The sequence below is a fragment of the Falco punctatus genome (assembly GCF_963210335.1).
Source record: "Falco punctatus genome assembly, chromosome: Z".
NCBI lineage: Eukaryota > Metazoa > Chordata > Aves > Falconiformes > Falconidae > Falco > Falco punctatus.
Genome location: NC_137586.1, coordinates 60,145,260 through 60,165,747, shown reverse-complemented (window position 1 = coordinate 60,165,747; position 20,488 = coordinate 60,145,260). Strand labels below are relative to the sequence as shown.

At 35.4% G+C, this 20,488-nt stretch overlaps 1 protein-coding gene and 1 long non-coding RNA gene across 4 annotated transcripts in view; one reads left to right on the top strand and one right to left on the bottom strand.

Moving 5' to 3' along the window:
- Nucleotides 1-20,488, bottom strand: part of LOC308056490 — a 147,833-nt gene that overhangs the window by 35,509 nt on the left and 91,836 nt on the right. The window contains exon 3 of the long non-coding RNA XR_013924858.1: nt 1-20,488. This exon is cut by the window's left edge and continues 35,509 nt beyond it. This is a non-coding gene — a long non-coding RNA (uncharacterized lncRNA).
- FBXL17 (F-box and leucine rich repeat protein 17) overlaps nt 1-20,488 on the top strand; it is a 277,159-nt gene that overhangs the window by 231,166 nt on the left and 25,505 nt on the right. The gene's annotated exons all lie outside the window — the stretch shown is intronic.

Below are 20,488 nucleotides of genomic sequence, written 5' to 3'. Positions count from 1 at the left end.
TGCTTTGCTTCTCAGCCTTGGGGATTTAAATCTTGGCCATATGAGATGTTACACTGTTTTAATTAAAATGTTTTTAAGTCAATATAGTTAAATCTGTTCAAACTCCTTATACAGAAGCACTTCAACCTGCTTAACCTTTGCTAGAATTGGTTTAGTTAACATTGATAAATTGCTAAAGTAAGCTAAATCAATTTAAGTGAGGTCTTAGCTGGGGTAAGTGCATTTACATTAGATGTTTGCACCAGTTTAACTGGATTTAAAATCAATCAGTTTGGTTAAATCAATGATTTTTTCCTTGTATAGGCATGACCTTAGTTAACTAACTTTGTTGTGTGAAGCATGGGTCTTGCAAAAAAAGCCCCATCTTCCTGAAATACATATTTTTATTTCTAAATAAATTGGCTGAAAGTTTGAGTACGTAGTTGAGCTTAGGACAGGACTGTGGTTTTTGCAAATGATGTTTAGCATTCCTTGGCAGTTCTGCTCAGGATGGTTTTTATTTTAGAGGGAGGCAACTATTCACCTTTTGGAACAGAGAGGTCTAGAATCCCTGCCAGCTGACCTTGGAACTTTTTTCCGTGCTTCTATCATAATGATGTGTACAAAATAACAAATAATTGCTCACTTCACTGATTTGTCCAGGAGCAAAAATACACTTCTAGATAGATTTCACCAAAAGAAGCAGGTTTAAGTTATTAAAGAAAATAAACCTCACTGCTTTATTATCTGTTATAGTGGATTTAACTGATAACTGTAATATAATGCAGGCACATAACTTGAAATCCATGATCTTTTAAAATATAAATTCTGAGCATCAATCCAAAAAACTGACTGCTGGAATTCACATTGACAACTTTTCAACATTTCTGCTTTCTGATCCAGTATGAATTCTTACAGAATGATCTTGGGAACTCAAGTCCAATTCCCTAATGTCCTTCCAAAAAAAAATATCTCAAATATCTGGAGAGAAAAAGCTGATGGCTTATATAAATATTATTCCTTCATGAGATGTGTTATCTAAATGTTGCTGTACACCTTGTCAGTAATTAAAATTTTTCAGGGTTTTTTAGTGTGTTTAGGTTAGTCACACTCTTAATTTCACAGAAGAAGCTGAAATAGATGTATAGTTTGTTTTATGTGAAGTACTTTGGGTAACAGTTTGGGCAGCTTTACTTTGTAATCCAAAAGTACATAGTAGTAAACAAGGAAATTTATTTTTAGTTGTTTTAGTTTTGGGGTTTTTTTTATCTTCTATGCACCTAAGAGTCATTAAGAAAAATCTTAACTGTATTTTTTGCAGGGAAGCAAAGTAATCCTGATCTTTCAAGTCAGAGACTAAACTAACTACTTTTATTTTACATGCCAGAAAATTAAATTTGAATTGTGGTTTTAACAACATTTTAAATAGATATACTTTGGATGATATGATTCCATATGTTGCTAGTCATCCACCTGTAACACCTGTCAGTATTCCTGAACAAAGCTGGTCTTAGGTACCTCTGACTTCCTAGGTAAAAAAGCAATAGATACTTTGTGACAGCTTTAAAAATATGATTTGAACATACAGCTGTTACTTAAAATTGTTTATCTCATTGAAATTTTCAAAGACTGCATCATAAAACTTTAAATTTGTCATCTTTTTTTCCAAAAAAAACCAAACAAACAAACAAAACCGGAAAACACCCACCTGGCAGGCTGTGATCCTTTCTTAGACATAAGTTCCCAGCGAAAGTAATAGTAATTAGAGTAGTGCAGCTCTTCGGAAATAGCATTTCCAGGAGAACCGAGGACGTCCATTAGTCCATGCAAATGGGTCTGATCTGTCATAATACCCATAGGGATCCTCAGTTTTTTTGGATAAACCCCACAGTTTAATTCACTTCAGCTAAAATGCTAGAGCTCTCTCAGCTGGAAGACACTGGGGACCCTGTGCAAGGGGATTAGTTTGGTATTTTGTTTTCTCATCTCATGAACTACCTTCTGCAGAAGCGAAACATTGAATAGACTTAAAATCTTCTTTTATCACCATCAAATCTATTGTTCATCTTAGAAAAAGTGTATTATTTTCCTGAGTTTAAAGTTTTTTTCTTTAATTTTATATATCTCAAAATAGATCTGTGAAACTATCATATTCTAAAAGTCTTATGCCAAATTATTATCTTCTTCCAACTGTCTATTAGTGTAATTAAGTTTCCATTCTATAACTCTTCTTAATAGGCTCTGGATGCTCTGCAGTACATGCTGGGTACTGGGCTTTTGCCCAGTAAAGATTGAAATCTGAGCTATTAGATGAATGATCCATCTCTTTTTATTTTCATCAGAGGCACTTTGTCAGGATTTCTGTTTTCATAACAAAGTTCATGATAAGGCGTCTGCAGTACTTGTAATGTATTTGTGCTGATCTCTGTTCTATGGGTTCTTTTGGCACTACCGTGCTGAAATACCGTGTTGAAAATGTTCCAGTGAAATTTGCAGCTGTACAAATATTCATAGCACAAATGAGGAGGAAAAAAAATTGGAAAAAAAACCTGGACTCATCCAGTTTGATCCCAGACATGTGGTTAGCATCTGATTCTTAGCTTTTAACATAGGTTCTGCAGTTTTTGTGATGGTGTAGTGAACAATTTGAGGTTGTGGCACTCTCTGGCATGTATGCCACAAGTTATTTTCCCAGCTGTTTAAATCAGCCTCTACCAAACACTCATTGTATATGTATGAATGTTTTCATATAGTTCAGGGAGTGCTCTCACTATATGCTTGTCTTATTATATCTAATTATACTAAACTGTAGTCTCAATGTTTTGTTTTTGTTTACTACATAGTCTTTCAGGGAATTTGAAGGCAGACCACTTAGCAATGCATTTGCTTGAAACTCTTAAAACTTTTAGTAATTCATGTATTGTTTTGGGAAGAACTCCCAGGACAATGTATTTTAGAAACACAGAACTGATGTATATAAGAGTTAGGAGTGATAAAATGTTTTGACATACAATCTCTGAATCTCTTTATTCCAAAAAAAAATTAATAGAAAGATCACTTCATCGGTTACGAAGTACCAGAACTTATTGTGTTTTTTCAGTCATCTGAGTGCTCTGTATTGACAGACAGATTTCTTTTCACTGTTGATATGACAAGATACTTTGAGGGACCTATATACAGAGAGGGAGAGGGAGAAAGATTTTACCTTTCATTGCCAATATTTGTTGCTCTCCATTATATGACCTGTAGATATATAAACCATAAAAGACTGTGTTTGACAAATCAGGGTTTGAATCATTTGGTCCTTTATACCTAAAGATACTCTGTACTTTCAGTATGTGAATGTAGACATTTGCCAAGTCAAGTATCTTTTTGAGGAAGTCAGTTTAAAATGGGTAATATTTTTAAATGTCGTACTTTAAAGAACTACCTATATGCTGTTTGAATAATTGATGTAATTATAGTAGTTGTGCCGCTAACTAAAAGGTGAAAGTGCTCATCCTGGAACTGGGAAAAGACAGCTTTCTATTCTCTTTGTAAGGAGTAATTCTAGATCAACAGTAAGCCTGTTAATGAAAAGAGATCCTTTTTCTGAAAGCATGGACCATCCATGCAGCTGCTGTCCACTTGTTTTAATGCCACTGATCAAAAAAGCTGCAGTCATTTTTAAAGACTTTTGACCTAAGTTCATTTTTAAATATTAACATTTACTGGAGAAATAAAATTGCTCTACATTCAAAGGCAGTCTACAGGTAAAATGCCATTTTATTGTTCTTGTTTAGAAAAGAGATCTCTATTGAAAATGAAATCAACGTCCTGCTTGCCAAGTCAAATCATAAAACAAAACTATCTTACATAAATACAGCATAAAAGAAGTTTTAGAGCCCTGAATTAGAAATGGATTGCTACTGTATACTCACTTCACTGCAAAGCTAGTCAAAGGTTCACTGCAAAGCTAGTCAAAGGATTCAGTTTCATTTCGCTTTTTAATCTTGATAAAAGCTATTCCCTGAGAGTTTGAACATGCACCATAGGCGTCCTATTTTCCCATTATTTGCCTCTTCGTGCTTCTTCTCTTCACAAGACTTTCTGATACAACCAGGTTTCCTACACCAGTGGTCAAAGAGAAACAATATATTCTCACACTTATTAATATTTAGAATCTCTTTTGTTATGGATGAGAGTATGTCCAAAGGCTGCTTTTCCCAGGACGCTAATGTTTTTAAATGGCCTCTGCAGGCAACCGGAACTTCAGATCTGTAAGAGTGACACATGCAGCCCTGAAATACTTTCTTTTCTGCACTTAAATGCCAAAGAAGGTCAGGTAAAAAAACCTAGGTGGAAGAAGTTTAATTCATGCTGTTGCGTGGGAAGAGTGGTAATGCTTGCAGAACAAATGCTCAGCTTTGAATTGAGGGGAAAAAAAAAAAAAAAAAAAAAAGCAGTGGTTTATTATTCCTGTCTTCCCTTTCTGGCATTCTGCAGCAAAACTCGAAGTGGCTATATATTGGTTTTAAAGATGCAGAAACTATTGAAGAAAAATATTAAAAGCAATGAAGAGTGCATAATAATGCCCTATAATTAGTGTCAATTAAGTTTTATTTTATGTTTATATTGTGTATGGAGAAGGCAGCATGTCAAAAGACTAAATAAACTGGGGGAAAAGCATGCTTTGTTCCTGTCCCTGTCAGAGATTTCTTGATGTCTTAGGAATTACACTTAATCTGTCCTGTTCTGTTTTCCTATCTGGTAAAAACACCTTTTCTGAAAGGTTTTTTGGATGGTGTATTCTACCCATGATACCAACGCTACAGGCAAGCCTTTATTCAAGCATGTTTTATTCTAATTACATGTTTACGCTGGAATAGTGCTTCAGGACCATTACTGAGACTGAAATCTCATTTTGGTGCATCAGCTAAGTGTTCTAGTATAGGCATAGTCAAATGCTTTGGCAGTGCAACATAGCACATGAACTGCAGACTCCTATCACTTGCCACAGTGTAAACATGGAATTTAGATATGGCTTTGTTGTTACACTTGTTTTGATTTTCTGTGAGGAAATTCAGTGAAGAAAATGCTGTAAACGGGACAGCAGACAAAAGACTGGGAAGTTGCTAGGGGATTAGCTGTGTGCATGAACACTTTCAAGTCTTCTAAGAACTCAGACTTTTTACATTATGTCATTAAAAGTGGAAAGTCAGGACCAAGTTTTTCCATACAAAAAGTTTCACCTATGATTCCCAGTTACTTGGATGATACGGTATCAGATACACTGCGTTTGTTGTAGGAAGACACTTGTGTAAACTCCTTAGTTAACCTTGAAAAGCAATGAAGTTTTTAAAGAAGGGTCAAAACAAATGCACTATGCAAAATCTTGAGGAAAGTGGGTTTTTGATAATGGGGGAAATAAGTTCAAAATTGTATTTGTTATTTCTCTTTTTTAATCTTTTCTGATAGTTATTTTATTTGCTATATAGTAACTAGTACTATATATTACTAGTATAGCTAGTATTTACTGGTCTAGCAAACCATTCAGGTAAGTTTATATTCTTTCCCAAATTGTAGTTTTTAAGTTGTGTAAAATAACCTGCAGTTTGTCGTCTTAGCAGAAAAAGATGAATGAATACCACAAATTAATCAGATGTGCACTTTTTCTTCTTCCTGGGAGCAAACTTACAAAATCTCTCGAGTCAAAATAAAGAGGACCTGATCCCATTCTTTTTAAAAAAAGTCAGTGGCAACTTTATAGCTGACTGTTGGAGAGGTATTGACCCCAAACACAGCACTATTTTTGTAAAATGATTTTCAGAACTCTATGCAATAGTTCATCAATTGAGGAAAAAGCCTATAATCAAAACCTATGCACATACACAAGAGGGAAATCAGCTTCATCCTGATTCTTTGACATTTTGTTGCTTTTGAGTAGATATAAATAAAAGTGTGTGTATCAGCTTTTCAGTAGTTACCCTGCAATCAGCTGGCCTAAAGAGACATTTCTCAAGTTACATTTTTCATCACTTTTGCACTGAACGTTACACTTGGTCTTTTTCTTTCCCTCTGTTTCTGTCTCTGTATGTATTCATAAAATATGAAGGATGCAAGAGCAAAAACATAATTAACAAAGATATCAGTTAACAAAGGAATCCAGTAAATTTAATTGTAAATTATTATAATTATTTATCTATTACTAATGCAACTATTTGACAGTAATCCTCAAGTCTGCAACTAGAGCAGTCAGCTCAAAAAAAGACAGAAGAAAAATAAGGTATTAATTAGATCATGATTTTTCTACTCTTTGAAAGCTGTTTTATAAAGAACATACCCATGCCTCCAAAATCTTGTTTAAATACCTTAGTTTGATTTAGTCTATGCATATTTCACATTTAGATTTTAATTCTCCAGTAAGGAGAATTTTTATTTCAGCATTTTTCTGAACCATACAGGAGTTTGGATTTTAAAAAACCTGCTTGCGCAGGTGTCTCATTCACAGTCAGAAAAACACTACGACTCAGGGAAAAAGGTAATGTTTAATACATTTGGAAGAAATTCTATGGGTTAGCTTTCTATTCTTCAGTTTTGGAGATACTAAAACTTTTTTAAGTTTAAAATGCAATGTCAGATCTAAGATTTTGGGTTTGTATATAGGAAGGTCTTGAAAGGTCAGGATCTTGGTGAAAAGCAGTAGGTTTCAGGAAGAAATCAGCAAATTGTGCTTAACGAGAACTGCCTTTTCAATAGTCCACATCACAAATTGGTTTTAAATGACCTACTATTTTTCATAAATATGCTCCATTCGCTTCTCTTCTGGTCACCTTCCTGTTCTTGATTCCCCTGTTTACACAGGTTTCCAAGTGGTCAGTCTATCTGGTCTGTTCTAATGTGAGGTGTAAGGGTGAATTCTTTTTTGCCCAAGAATCTTCTTGCCCTTATTTCCACTGCCCTTTTGCAAATCACTTGAATGAAATTGATTGTTGAGTGGTGCATCCATACCTGTTACATTGGTGTGCATGTCCAAGTGTTAAGAAGGTATTTCTTCCAAGTTCTGGTGCCTGTTTACACTGCCCTGAGAGCTGAATCACCCTTTTCAAGAAACCTGAAAAGTTACTTGAAATTTTATTTTCTGTAACTTTATTTTTTCTTCATTTTCATTATTTGTTTGTTGCAGTTCCCCAGAATTTTTTTGTCCAAGCCTTCAAATTTTGCTGGTTTAAGATTCTGTGCTGATATTATACACCTAAAGCAGAGCGAGGAGTCTTAATGACAGTGGTTGCTGAGGAAAGAAATGTGTGTTTGTGTGTGTTCTACTTGTCAGTAATGAGCAGTACTCTACAATCTGTTACGGGTGTGGGTAAACCTTCCTGCTGAGATAGTAGAGAAATACAGTATTTAATGTAATTTAGTGCAGCCACAAAATGGTCCGGATCTTTGGTCATGAAAATAAGATAGTACCATTGAAAACTTCAGATTATGACAGGATAGGTCTGTCTCAGTGACTGATAATGCCTATTATAATGTACTTGTGCTGCCATACTAAGATACTGGTTTCAGTGCATCTGGAAAATGGACTGTGGGTGTGACTGAGAACAAAGATGTTTAACAGACATGAAAAATTTCTCATGTTTTGCTTGAAGCAAGCTTTTCTGTGATTCAAAGGGTTCGTGCCAGCCTGTAATGATTAAAGTAACAATTCTTAGTAATGATTCTGGAGAGTACTTCTTAGGGAACATCTTTTTCTTTGGGAATAACCTTCACTTGTTGCTGAAGAATACAGCAGAAACCATTGTCTAACTACATCCATAGTTCTTTTGGAAATTTTCATATAAAATATCAGTGCCAGGAGAACTGTCATTTTTGTCTCACAAAGATAACATGTAGAGCAGAACTGCTTTACACAAATACAGAATATTTGCACACTAGGATTTTATTACGAGTTCATTAATCGTGGGGGAACATTAATACCAAACTCTGTCAGTTCTGCTGCCCGCTTGGACGCTTAACTGGTTTGCTGCTGTAGGCATTCAGCTAAGCAGAAATGGTCACTGTTATCTCTGTAAAGTTGCTTGAGGAGAACAACATCCTGTGAAAGTATCTTAACTGAAAGGGTCCTTATCGTGCTTCTTGAACACTACAATACATTGATTTCTTGATAATATGCAAACTGAGGGTAGCTGCATACATGTTAGCTGACAAGTTGCTGCAGCAGGAGTTGTACGTCTGGCACCATCACTCCAGTGACCAGCATCTCACTTCTGTATCATGTCCAGTCTATAGTAGTTCAATCAGAGCTGTTTTTTTTACTTCAGGACTGAAGTTATTTCCCATATGGCAGAGAAATTCTCTTAAGTGTCCTTTCAAAAAAATATGTATTTTACATTTACTAAACCTGAAAAAAGGAGACAAGTCTTGTTACTGTTTTGCATTAGGAAACATCATCTCATTGAGGTGATTGGCTGTAAAATCACATGAAATTATTTTTTTCCAGTGCTTTTTTTCCCCTAGTATCTGATGTACCTAGTCTGGGGTCAAATCCATCTAAAAACCAGATGACTAAGGCAAGTGTGCTCACCAGTGTATTTTGGTGTCCTAAAACTGTGGTTAACCCACTTTTGCTAAGATTATGTGTGAGGTTTATCAGACTGTGGTCTCACTAGCTGAAAGATTTCCGAGATTAAACAGAATCATGTCAAAATAGATTAATTTGTCTATATAGTTTGCATACCCTGTAGATACAGAGTTTGCAAGTGGGTGTAGAGATGAAGCTGGCCTTACATCTGAACTTTCTAAATCTATTGGCAGTGAACATATATTCTAGGGAGATGAGCATCATCTAACTACTTACTAAAAATGCAGGTGAGTGGGAGATAATGTGAAACCTATGCTTGGGCCCAGTGGAACTGGTAAGCACCTGTTCTAGTTGTTTTGACACAAGGAGCTTGTACAGTTTCTAGTGGAGCTGTGCAGCTGTTTCCGTAGCTTTAAAGTTGCAGCACAATCTTCTAGCACTGACAGATTGTGCTTTGGAGGCCTGTTAAACATTTAGCCATGGTGGACACTAAATATGCCTCAGCAACAGGTTTATTGCCATGTGGAGGTACTTGTTTCAGGTTACTAGGTTGTATGTGTGGTATTGATCTGAACCAGTGAGCAGTTCAGTTGATTTAGAACAGGTTATTATATGCATTTAATTTCTGAAAATTGTCTCTGAAGTCTTGCTATGTAGTATACCTTTTAAGAAATTGTTTCATTTAACAGTACTCTGTAAAAACATTTTGGCTACATGACTCTATTTTCTAAAATTGAGCAGCAAGCCCATTAATATAAGGCTTAAGTAGCTGTGGGGTGTGTGTGTGTGCTTGCTCCCAGTACTGTTTGACATCTTTGAGGTATTTAGAATAAACAACAGGTAACAGACCTAAATCTGGGTGGTTTTGCCACTGACGTCAAAGGATTTGTTAACATATTAAAGTTCTCTTTATGGTTAATGCACTCCCTTCTTTAAGGTCTTCCAGTGTTTTCTTTTAGAAGGTGAGGAAAAGATGTTTACGTTTTGGTTTATGATGGACTCCGAACAAGTAGTCAAGTTTGTGTTTTTCATTGAGATGAAGGAAGAAATGTATTTCTGGTTCAGGTGTATAATAAGGATGGATATATGGAAGAGGGCTGCCTACACACTTATCAATTTATACTGTGTAAAAGCGATCACTTTCAGCAAAAGAAATTAGTTTAGAAGATGCAGTCAGATGATTTTATACCGATGCTACTTACATTAGCTGGTAACACGTTCTGTATATGAAAATTTCTCAGTTGTCCCCTGCCTTGAAATGATTAAATAGAAGTAAACAAGCAGGAATTGTGTTTGTTGAGGAGGCTTCAATTTTTTTTTCCTTGCTGTGGCCTCCACTCCGTTAATTCTTTGTCTTCATCTGGTAACTTGAGGGCATATTAAGGCAGTGTGCTCTTCTTGAAGCCACGTCTGAAACCTATTTTAAAATTCTGACTAAACAGAATATCGCTGCCTACTGTTTTGGTGGATTCTCTGCAGAATTTTTCTGTCTGTACTCCAGATTATGCTCTAGTTTTTAGGTATTTTTTAACTGCATTCAAGATGTTGATTTTACTGTAAAACCTTGTGTGATTTTGTTCCAGATAATTTCTCTAGGCATGTTCTGACCTATAAGTTAAATTCAGTTCAACAGCTAATTTGCAACAACTAGAATAGACAAAGATACTATAGTATCTGATTGTAAAAGACTGATGATTTCATTCAATGTCTCAGGGTCCTGGACTTTAATCTCCCAATAAACCATAGAGTATCTGTCTTTGTAAGTGTAATGTTCACATTTTTATCTTTCTATTGAGTCTTTTTAAAGAAGGAGTGGGTGTCTGTGGAAGGCTTCAGGGCAGGGAGTGTTTCTTTTAAAATTTTAGAAATTTTGAGCCAAGTGATGAAGCAATTGATTCTTTGGTTGTGTTGTTAATCTTTTTAAGATGTCCATGCAGATTTATTAGTACATTTATACTTTTGTGCACTTAATAAATGCATGCTTGTGTTGAAAACTAAGCATCTTTGATATGTATAATATGGTGTATTTACTGCTTTAAATGTGACAATTTTCATCAGAGTCTTTCAGGCCTTTAATGCATTTATACAAAATATAAATGCACTTTCCTTTTAAATATACCTACATTGATGTAGATAGTGATTCATGCTGGCAGAGTTCAGCCTTCTGTAATTCGTGGATCTCTAAAAATTTTCTAATGGAAATGTGGATGTTCTGGAAATGTAGATAAATTACACCATGTCATATTTGAGTCTCTGTGAAAACTTCAGAGGTATTGCAGATTCCTACAGTCCACAGAAGACTGTTTGAAAACCACTACATTATACCAACAAAAAGCTAAGCTATGTTCATTCTCTCTCAACCACATCAGGCAGATATAACTTGAGTAGTATTATAGAATTATAGATTAGTTCATTGTTGCATTTGAAAAAAATGCAGCGTAGGGAAAAAAATATATTTTTTCAGTACCAAATTTACAGTGTAATTTTGTTAAAACCCTTAATCATCTTGCCTGTGCTATTTTCTGTTTGTGTTATGCTGTTACCTCTGACTATTGGAAAGACGAAGGGAATTTGTATCTGGTGTAATTCAGACTTTTGCTTTTCCTTTACTGACTTTAGAATTGCAACTAAGATATAATTTGATATACAACAAGATATACTTGAACATGGCTGGATTAATTAAATGATAGTCTGCTGCTTTCTGTACTATTTATCAACCCTTACAGGGGCCATCTGCTTATGACACAGTCATGATGTCTCCTTTTAATTCATCTACCCTTCTTGTAAGTTTATCTGTAATTTTTACCATGAAAACGTAATCTTTTTTGGTTTGTTTAGTTTTTTGAAGCAGGAATAGGAGAAAAGGCTACTTTTTATTTACACAGACATCCCAGAAAGGAAATTTCCAACAGTTTTATCTGCATGGAAACTTAAATTATTTTTTACACAAAAAGGGACCATGACTTAGTGATACATTTGTAATTACAATTTAAGCCTAAATTTCTAACTTGTCATCTTAATGAAAGGTTTTCAGTGAAGAAATGTAAGTTATATTAATGGTATGTAATAAGACCATTCTCCAGTAAAATCAGTCAGAAACGCACTCCATTTCAAAGAAAACAAGAATACAGGTGAGCCGGGGCTTTTTTCCCTGAAACAGTGACGTGAAAGTTAAGTATCTTCATCACTTGCGCTAAAGTTTAGAAGACTGAAGAAGAGGTGTTGCCGTTTGGGGATTTCATTTGTAGGAATTTTCAGTTGCGAGTGACTTTGCCATAAAATCTGTGTAACCTGGAAAACAGAAGAGTAGAGAAACTTTCACATCTCCAAACCTCCAGCTAGCTTTATATTCTTTTCTCTTCTTACCACCTTTGTCATGGATCTGTCATACTTTGAAGAGTAATAGGCCAATAGCAAGGGAGAAAAAAGTCCACAGATTTCTTCTGATTACAGTACTTTCATGGCAAAAAAGATTAGTGGGTGAGTGAAGATCATAAGCCATAATGGATTTTGTGTCTCCCACCACTAGTGAAAGTTACAGCTGCTGTGAATGTATGAAACTTTTTTCTGTATGTGAATATATAAAATATTTTTTTTCCTTCCAAGATAAGGCTTGATTTAGTGAAGCAACTTCAGTTTCCTGAATTTTTAATGTGGCTATTTTGTGGAGTGCAGTGAGAGAGGCTTATGGGTTCTGTTCTGTTACCATTCTTAAAAAATATGTACTCCATATGCCTCTGAAATATATATGGTGCTAGCCTCTCAATGACATCTTAGTAATTTCCTGTGCGATTCTGCAACAAGTAACAGGCAGAATTGACACAAAATATTTGAAATGGCTGACTTCAGAAGACTGGAAGAAAAGCTATCACATGTAGACTTATCAGAAGGTACTGTTATTTAGCTCCTGACTGATGTCCTAGCTAATAATGGCTTTTACAAGGTAGGTTCTATGCAGCATCGTATTTTTTTGAACAACCAAAATGTTTAAGTACAAAGGATAGAGGTTTACAGCAGTGAGCACAGAGTTCTGGCACAAGTACTGTTTTGGATGAGAAGTTGTTCAAACTTTTTTTTTTTTTAAACAATTACTGTCAATATGATTGAAGACAGAGATAGTTGAGGGAAAAAGCAATAACAACAAAATGTGGTGGAAGTCCATTTCAGGTTTGGGGACATATTTTCTGCAATATAGTAGAACAAAAGACATCCAGAATAAAAGCAATGCTCACAGCTGGGAAAAACAGAGATACTGATCTATTGCAAGGATCAAAAATATTTTTTTTACATTACATGCACAAAGGTGTGTTTGGTGTTGAAAATTATATGTAGCAGCACCACTGATATTTCTGAGTAATATTCACAGAAGTTTTGACTTGCAGAGAGAGAGGGAAAAAATACTTTAAATCCTTGACAAAATTTTGCCTTTCTTTTTCTCCTCTTACTGTTGAAGAAAAAAGGAACTTTGGATTTGAGTTTAAATGTCATTACACTGACATATTCTTGTTGCCTTCTCCATCCCTGGTCAGTAGTTTTTGAGAACACATAGTTTGGAATTTCAGTAGCATGCAGATTGAAGTTTGAAAATAACTTACCAATATATCTCCCACAAGAAAATTTCCTTTGTACATGCATACACTTGAAAATTCTTGACCCATAATATTTAGTGAGAACTGGGGACCTGTCACCCGTACACCAAGTGGTCTGTACTGGGACTGTACTGTTCTACATTCCATTAAAAGCTGTCAGAGGACAAGCCAAAGAAGAGTGAATTGAATGCTTAGATTATGTATCTGGAAATTTCAGTTAGCAGCAGTTCAACTTTCACTTTCATAGTCACTGTTATGCTAACAGTACAACTGTACCCTTCTGGATTACAAAACAGAGAATGATTCACCGTGTTCTTGCTCATAAAATTCTAAAATTCATGCTCAGAAGTATAAATAGTATTGGAAGGAATTATTCTTCCAGCAGAAAGGAGCAAATGTGTTTCTTCAGCCTGTGTGACTGCTTACGCATCAAGAAAAGACTTCAAAACTGCTGCAGATGCGGTACAGATAAATGCTTGCCACTTTCTAACAAGATTCCATGAACCACCACTCTTCATTTGGGAGTGTTTGACTGTTCAGACCCTTCCCATGAGCTAAAATCTGCTTAATTTTTTTTATGAATTTTACCTGATAATGCAACGAACAGCTTTGACATTCCCAGAAAGATTGTTCTTACAGAAGACAAGGCAAGATTCTTGATTCATTTATATGTATGATACCACTGCTGAAGGGAAGGACTTTTCCTGTGACAAAGTGGAACAAAGGGTTTGCTGAAAGGCTCAAATGTAGCTCCAATAGTTTTTTATTAGGACCGTGTTTAGACTGCAAGTTTTAAACTTTATTAATGGGTAAAGATACCAAACCTCAAAATTCCAGTGGTTGCCTGACCTAAGGTGTGTTTGTATGTGGTTATCACTATAATCACTAAGATGACTTTCACTTAAGCTTGCATTCAGTATTCTATTAATTTAAACGTATGTATGTATATAAAGGAATACATGCAGTGCCATTAAAAACTTCCGATCATTATTGAGTGATATTATATCCTCAATTTATCAGGGACCTTTTTTCTTCCTCCCAAGCTTTATCACAGATAATACTGATAGGCATTGCCTATCATTTGTGGCAAACATGTATTTACTATGATTTTCACACCTGCATAAAGAAAATATAGTACTTTATGTATCAAAAATTGCTATTGCCATGACAGCACAAACTGAAAGGAAAAGAAATAGCTGACATGCAAATAGAATGAACCATTAGCTCCCAGTATACAGCTTTGCTTGACCTTATACTTGGGCCACTGGTTATATCCCAACTGGCAAACAGAAGAGTGTGTTTTTCAGTATTAAGGCATTCCACTTTTTGGAAAAAAACAGTACTTGATACAAAATCAGATAAATTTTTATCTTCTAAATTAGTGTTGTCTGTGTGCATTCCAGTTCTTTATCTAGCCAAGGAAAAAAAGAAAAGACAAAACCCCCCACAATTTTCACTTCATTAAAATCTTGATTTTTCTTTCAGTTTTTAGTTTCTTTTGAGCAAGTTATTAGGTAAGCTATTGCTTTTTTATATAAGAACATAAAAGGAGAAAAGTTCCATGTTTATATTAAGGAGTCAAAAAGAAAATTATGCCTACTAAGCATCTAGATAAGCAGTCGCTCCAGCAGTTGGTATGGATGTGCATTTTTATTTTGTTGAGGATGTATTTATATTTTAAATTTGGGATTTTATTAATGCATAGTACTAATAACTAGAAAATATCTAAATGGCATAAACTCTTCTGTATTTTCTTATCTGGTTAGATAAAAATTCCAGATTTTGTCAGAGAGGACAGGTTCTACTGTGCCAAGCTGCTTTCCTATATAGTTCCCAAGAAAATGGCCTTTATTACTAAGGGAATCGTTTAGATGCATGAATGTGAAGTACACTGGAGAAATACTTCATAAAACAAGTATTTTTCAAGCCCTTAGGAACTAACATTTTTTGTTTGCATTTCATCATGCTAATTATTGTTTAAAGAGTTCCTTAGATGATTACACTCAGCTAATTTTATGAAGTTTCATTCTATTCATTATACAGGACAGCTAATTAATGCTGTTATATAATGCTGTAAAATGTTATTATTCTAAGGAAGATTGTATAACTGTTGAGCTACCAACATCTTGCAGATGTACTGGAGGTATCATTATTTGATGGCAGTTTGATGACTGCATTGAAATATTCTTGGAAGAAATAACAGATAAAATAATGGGGTTTTTTCGTGGAAACAGAACTCCAGCTTTTGTACTAGAATATTCACAACATGTTTCAGTTATTTAACAGAGATGATCTTTAAAATCGGTTCCCTGAAAGTAGTCCCTTCATTATTTTTCAGGCTTACTTGTGATAATTCACAGTATGGAACCTTTTTAAATTATCTGCATTTCTCCCTGGCAGTTGTACTTACTCTCAGCATCCAGTTGCATTGATTTAAAAAAACAACCCCAGTTTCATTAGTCATAACGAAATTAATGACAAGTTACATCACTCTTTTCTGACTGTTCGGGGGTTTTTTTCAAAAGCAGAACAATATAACTGCATTGGAACGTATTAAATGTTATGTTAACAGACACAAAATCCTGTGTTAAAGTTAATTTGTGTTGAGCTGTGGAGTGATACATGCCGACAAAAACAGAAAAATGCAAAATTGAGGCTGACAGTCTGTCCTTTCCTGATTGTATAGATTTGTTGCAGCACATGCTATATGTAACTTCATGCTGCGATTTGAGACCTAAGCAACGATTAGCACAATAGGAAACAGTCAGAGCAGTCTGTCAGCCACTACATCAAATTTTGTTGTCCTTTTCAGATCTCTTTAAAGATCTAAAAGATACTTTCAGTAATATACTTCAACTCGGCAATTTTAACAAAAGTATTATATCAGTTCCAGAATTCATAAAATTAAATTAAATACATGCTTTTACATGCAATGTATATGTATTTCAATCATACTGTGGTTTTAATTTAAAAATGACAGGAACACATCTTTACAACAGCTTAAAATATATTTTGGCAAAGATACATGTGATTCTATTATGTATTACAGCATATCTAGAAAGTTAATCTGGACCTTGAATTGGTTGTGTGAACCCTTTTCACACCTTCTTCCGTGGGTGTCCAGTCTCCTCTGTTTGTGGAGATTTGGCTTTCCTTGACAAAATGCAGTGCTTGTGCTTCTGCTGATCACTGCAAAACCTTTAACAGCAAATGGTGTTTCCAGAGCTGTCTTAAACTCTCAGGTACAAAATGTACTCAGGCATAAACAGATGTCTTCACATGCTTAAGGTTTTAAAATAGTACTATCACTGTCTATATTTGTATCATCCTGCCATATCCTACCTTCATACCTTCTCCTGTCTTACTGTGTTTTGCCTCATCAGCAGTAGAAATAGAAACAACATTGTTCCCACTATACTTGCACTGTATGTATTACTCCTGTCCCATAGCTATAGCTGTCCCAATGCTTTTGAATCACAGAATCATGGAATCATTGTGGTTGAAAAAGACCTGTAAGGTCATCTAGTCCAACCCTTAACCAACCTAACACTACCAAGTCCACCACTAAACCATGTCACTAATATCTATACGTTTTTTAAATACCTTCAGGGATGATGAATCAACCACTTCCCTGGGCAGCCTGTTCCCATGCTTGACAACCCTATCCAATCTAAACGTCCCCTGGCACAACCTGAGGCCATTGCCTCTTGTCCTGCCACCTCCTGCTTGAGACCAACACCCACCTTAATACAAGCCTCCTTTTGGGTAGTTGTAAAGAGCAATAAGGACTCCCATCACCCCTCAGGCTCCTTTTCTCAAGGCTAAACAGCCCCAGATCTGGGAGCCTCAGCCGCTCCTTGTAAGTCTCCAGACCCTTCACCAGCTCCATTGTCCTTCTTTGGATGCACTCCAGTACCTCAATATCTTTCTTGTAGTGAGAGGCTCAAAACTGATCACAGGATTCAAGGTATGGTCTCACGAGCCAGCGCTAGGTCTGTAGAGAAACTTTCTAAGTATCATAGCCATATTAATGTTAGTTCCATAAATAAAAATTGTTGTGGATGAAAGAAGGCAAAGCTAGTGTATGAAGTTGCTCTTTTCCAGCTAGATAAGATAAACATTAAAAATAAAATTCAGGTATCTGAAAAGTAAGAAACTGTTGAAAGATCAGTGATGGTGCACCTGAATTATTTTGTCTGAATGTTTTATTTGAGGCTTCTTTCTTTAATGCTGTGGAAATGTCATAGTAGTATCTCATTCACATCACTAGGTAATGTCTGTTATTGCTGCTGTTTTCCAGACAGCTTTTCTGATACAAGCGTAAGCATTCTGCATTTCTTCATTTGTTCAATATGTTTTAGGCTAATCTGGGGGTTTTCTACCACTGCCTGAAGCTGAGTACTTTCTTCTTTCTCTTTATGGACTTCTTGAGTCTCCTGTTTTTAAAGTAGTGGCTTTCAAACTGTCATCCTGAAGACTGGGAAGTAGCCATTGGACGGCTATTAAACACAGGTCTTTTGCAGACAAAGTTGATAATCAGGATGTGATGGCTTATGGGTTATACTGAGGCTTGGCATTGAAGTGGTTTGTTCGTTCATGTTTTCAGCAGCTCACTGCACAGCCAAACTGTTACAGACATGCACGGGGCAAGCAAAATACAGTGTTTGATGCCAACATTATTTCTGGGGGGAGGGGGTGGGGGGGAAGCCCAAGAGTGATTATAGAGGAAACATAATGTCCCAGAGAATGATATTCCAAGGCTATAAAGAGTTTTAGTAAAGATGCTACTATTTTTTGTTATTATTTATTTGTGGATTTCTGGGGGCTATACAAATAAATCTATACATGTAGGAATTTTTTTCCTTTTTTTAACTTTTAAAATGTAATTTCTGCTCCTTTCTTCTTTCAATATGTGTTACATGTCACATGATCACTCACCTTCTGCCCTACCTAGCCATTTCATAGAGCTAGATCCGTTTTTGTAACACAATCCATAGTACCTTGAAATCCACAGAAGATTTTTCATTCTGTTCAGTGCTGCTCTGTTGAGCCCATATTCTGAGTTCCTAGGCCTACAGCTTTCCAAGACTATGCAACACTCCTCACCCTATTACATGAATCTCAGTTTTCCAGTCTTCACTTACCATTTTGCAAGAACTCTGAGTAAGGATAGCAAATATGAACTGGCTGAGTTAGAAAAATAAATATCTAATTCTTCATTAATAATAACTAGTACTCCTAAAGCTGAGAACTGTTTAAAATTGTATAAATATCTTAAAAAGACATTGGGTGTGCTTCTGGGAGTTAAAAAGTACTTCCTGTGTATGTTTATTGCAGTGCATGAACAGTCTGTCTGGTGTAGCAGCTTGGTTTTATTGTCTGTTACTTTTCATGAATTTTGGTGAACAGTCAAGTATCTACCCTCATGATGAGTACTGAACAGTTATACACCAGGAGTTTTACAACAAAATCCAAAATTTTCAGTAGCCATTTTTTCCATTTTTAGATTGTAGACCTAAAATATTTTTTAAGCAATCATTATCTTCTAGTAAGTATTTATTTGGCTTCTTTGTCTCCCTTTAAAATTAATTGTAATTAATTTTAAAATTAATTAAAATCTATGTACTAAAAATGTATCTATTACTTTCTATTTGCTGCTAAGTCCATAAAAACTTACGAGTTGTTACACTAAATCATGTTTTAAGTAGTCATTGTTATCATCAAACAGTGTGAAATGCTTTAGTGCATGGCAGAAGTAACATGTTGTCGTGTACTTATTGGATGTTCTCCTTTCTCCAGTCTTCTGGTCTTTTTGATGTGTAGTCTTTCAAATTGATAAATTTATGAGTCCTTTTTGAAAGGGCAAAATGCACAGTCCTATTGTTCTTCAGCTTAGGATCTCTGTTTTCAACATTTTGCCTCTGTGGCAGAATGAGTATAGACCTCTGTCATAGATGTCATCCTTTGTCTCAGCAAGTATTTACAGACCATTGAGCAGCCTTTTCAAAGTCAGTATTTATTAATCAGAAGAATACAGTAGCTAGAGTCCTTCGACAAGAAGGACAAAGCTAAATTTGCAAAAGGGTATGTTCCCACATCATTTAGGATTACTTTCTGTCATTCTCTAGAAAGGCGCTCTTATCTTGGCTGATCCCACAATTGAACAGGCTAAACAGTTAAAATCCCTCACTGTGAAAACATCTTTTTCTGTCTCTGCCCCCTCTCTTACAATCCCATGTGACTCAGGACTAACTAAAATTATTTTTTTTTTACAGTCAGCATCTCAGCATCCTGATTTTTATTTCTTTAGTGAAATTTGGACTTGCCAAACCCAACTCTATCAGAAGTTTGGTATAATAAGAGATGGTGAATAAGTGATTGTAATAGTATTAATTAATTATATATATATATATATCTCACATACTCTATATGTACAATGATACACATACTATTACCCATCACTTATAATTGTATATTAATATATTTAGTAAGCGATATAAAGTGAATTTCTGCCAGTTTATTGTCTCAACCTGTTCCAGGAAAATATTATGTGGATTTTACATCTGGTCTGTATGTGTTATTCTGCATTCTGTGACTGTCTTTATAGCATCTGAAATGCTCCAAGATCCAGCTTTCTCAAGGCATTCACAGAAGTTCATAAGCAGTGCATACACCAGTTCTCGAAACGATGCCAGATTTCAAAAAAGATTTTTTCTTTCCTGTGTCTCTGGGTTATTGCATGTACCTCACATCACTGAAGATTATAGGCTTTATTTTTAATGCTGTCTACGTCTGGGTTTTCACTGTCATCAATAATTGTGACTGTCATCTCTGAATGCTACTAAGTTCCTGCATGCAGTATCAACCTGGAGTAACAGCTTTCATATGTTAGGTGCATGTTGTTTAAACAAGCTCAAACCCCATTATCTTTTTTGAAAAGATTGTATTTAAATTCCCTTGTGTATCTTTTGTTCCTCTTTTAAGGGGTAATTTTTGGTGTCTTTGTTACCCCAAGACAAAAATGTTTCCATCTTTGAACTGGAAAAGGAAGTAATCATATTTCAGTCTATAGCACTTCTTCTCAATCCTCTTCTGACAAAAAAAAAAAAAAAAAAAAAAAAAAAAATTACATATCCCTTGTCCACAGAGTCAGTCACGTCATCACAGAATAGCAATCAGTTTGACCAGGCTTCGTTTCCACATGGTAGATCTGTGCTGGCTGTTCCCCGTCATCTTTGTGTCCTTCAGATGTGGCTTCCAGGAAAATTGGCTCCATGATTTTCTTGGGGATTGAAGTCAGGCTTACTGTTTTCCATTTGCAATCAGACTGTGTCTGTGGCAATCATGGAGATTACTC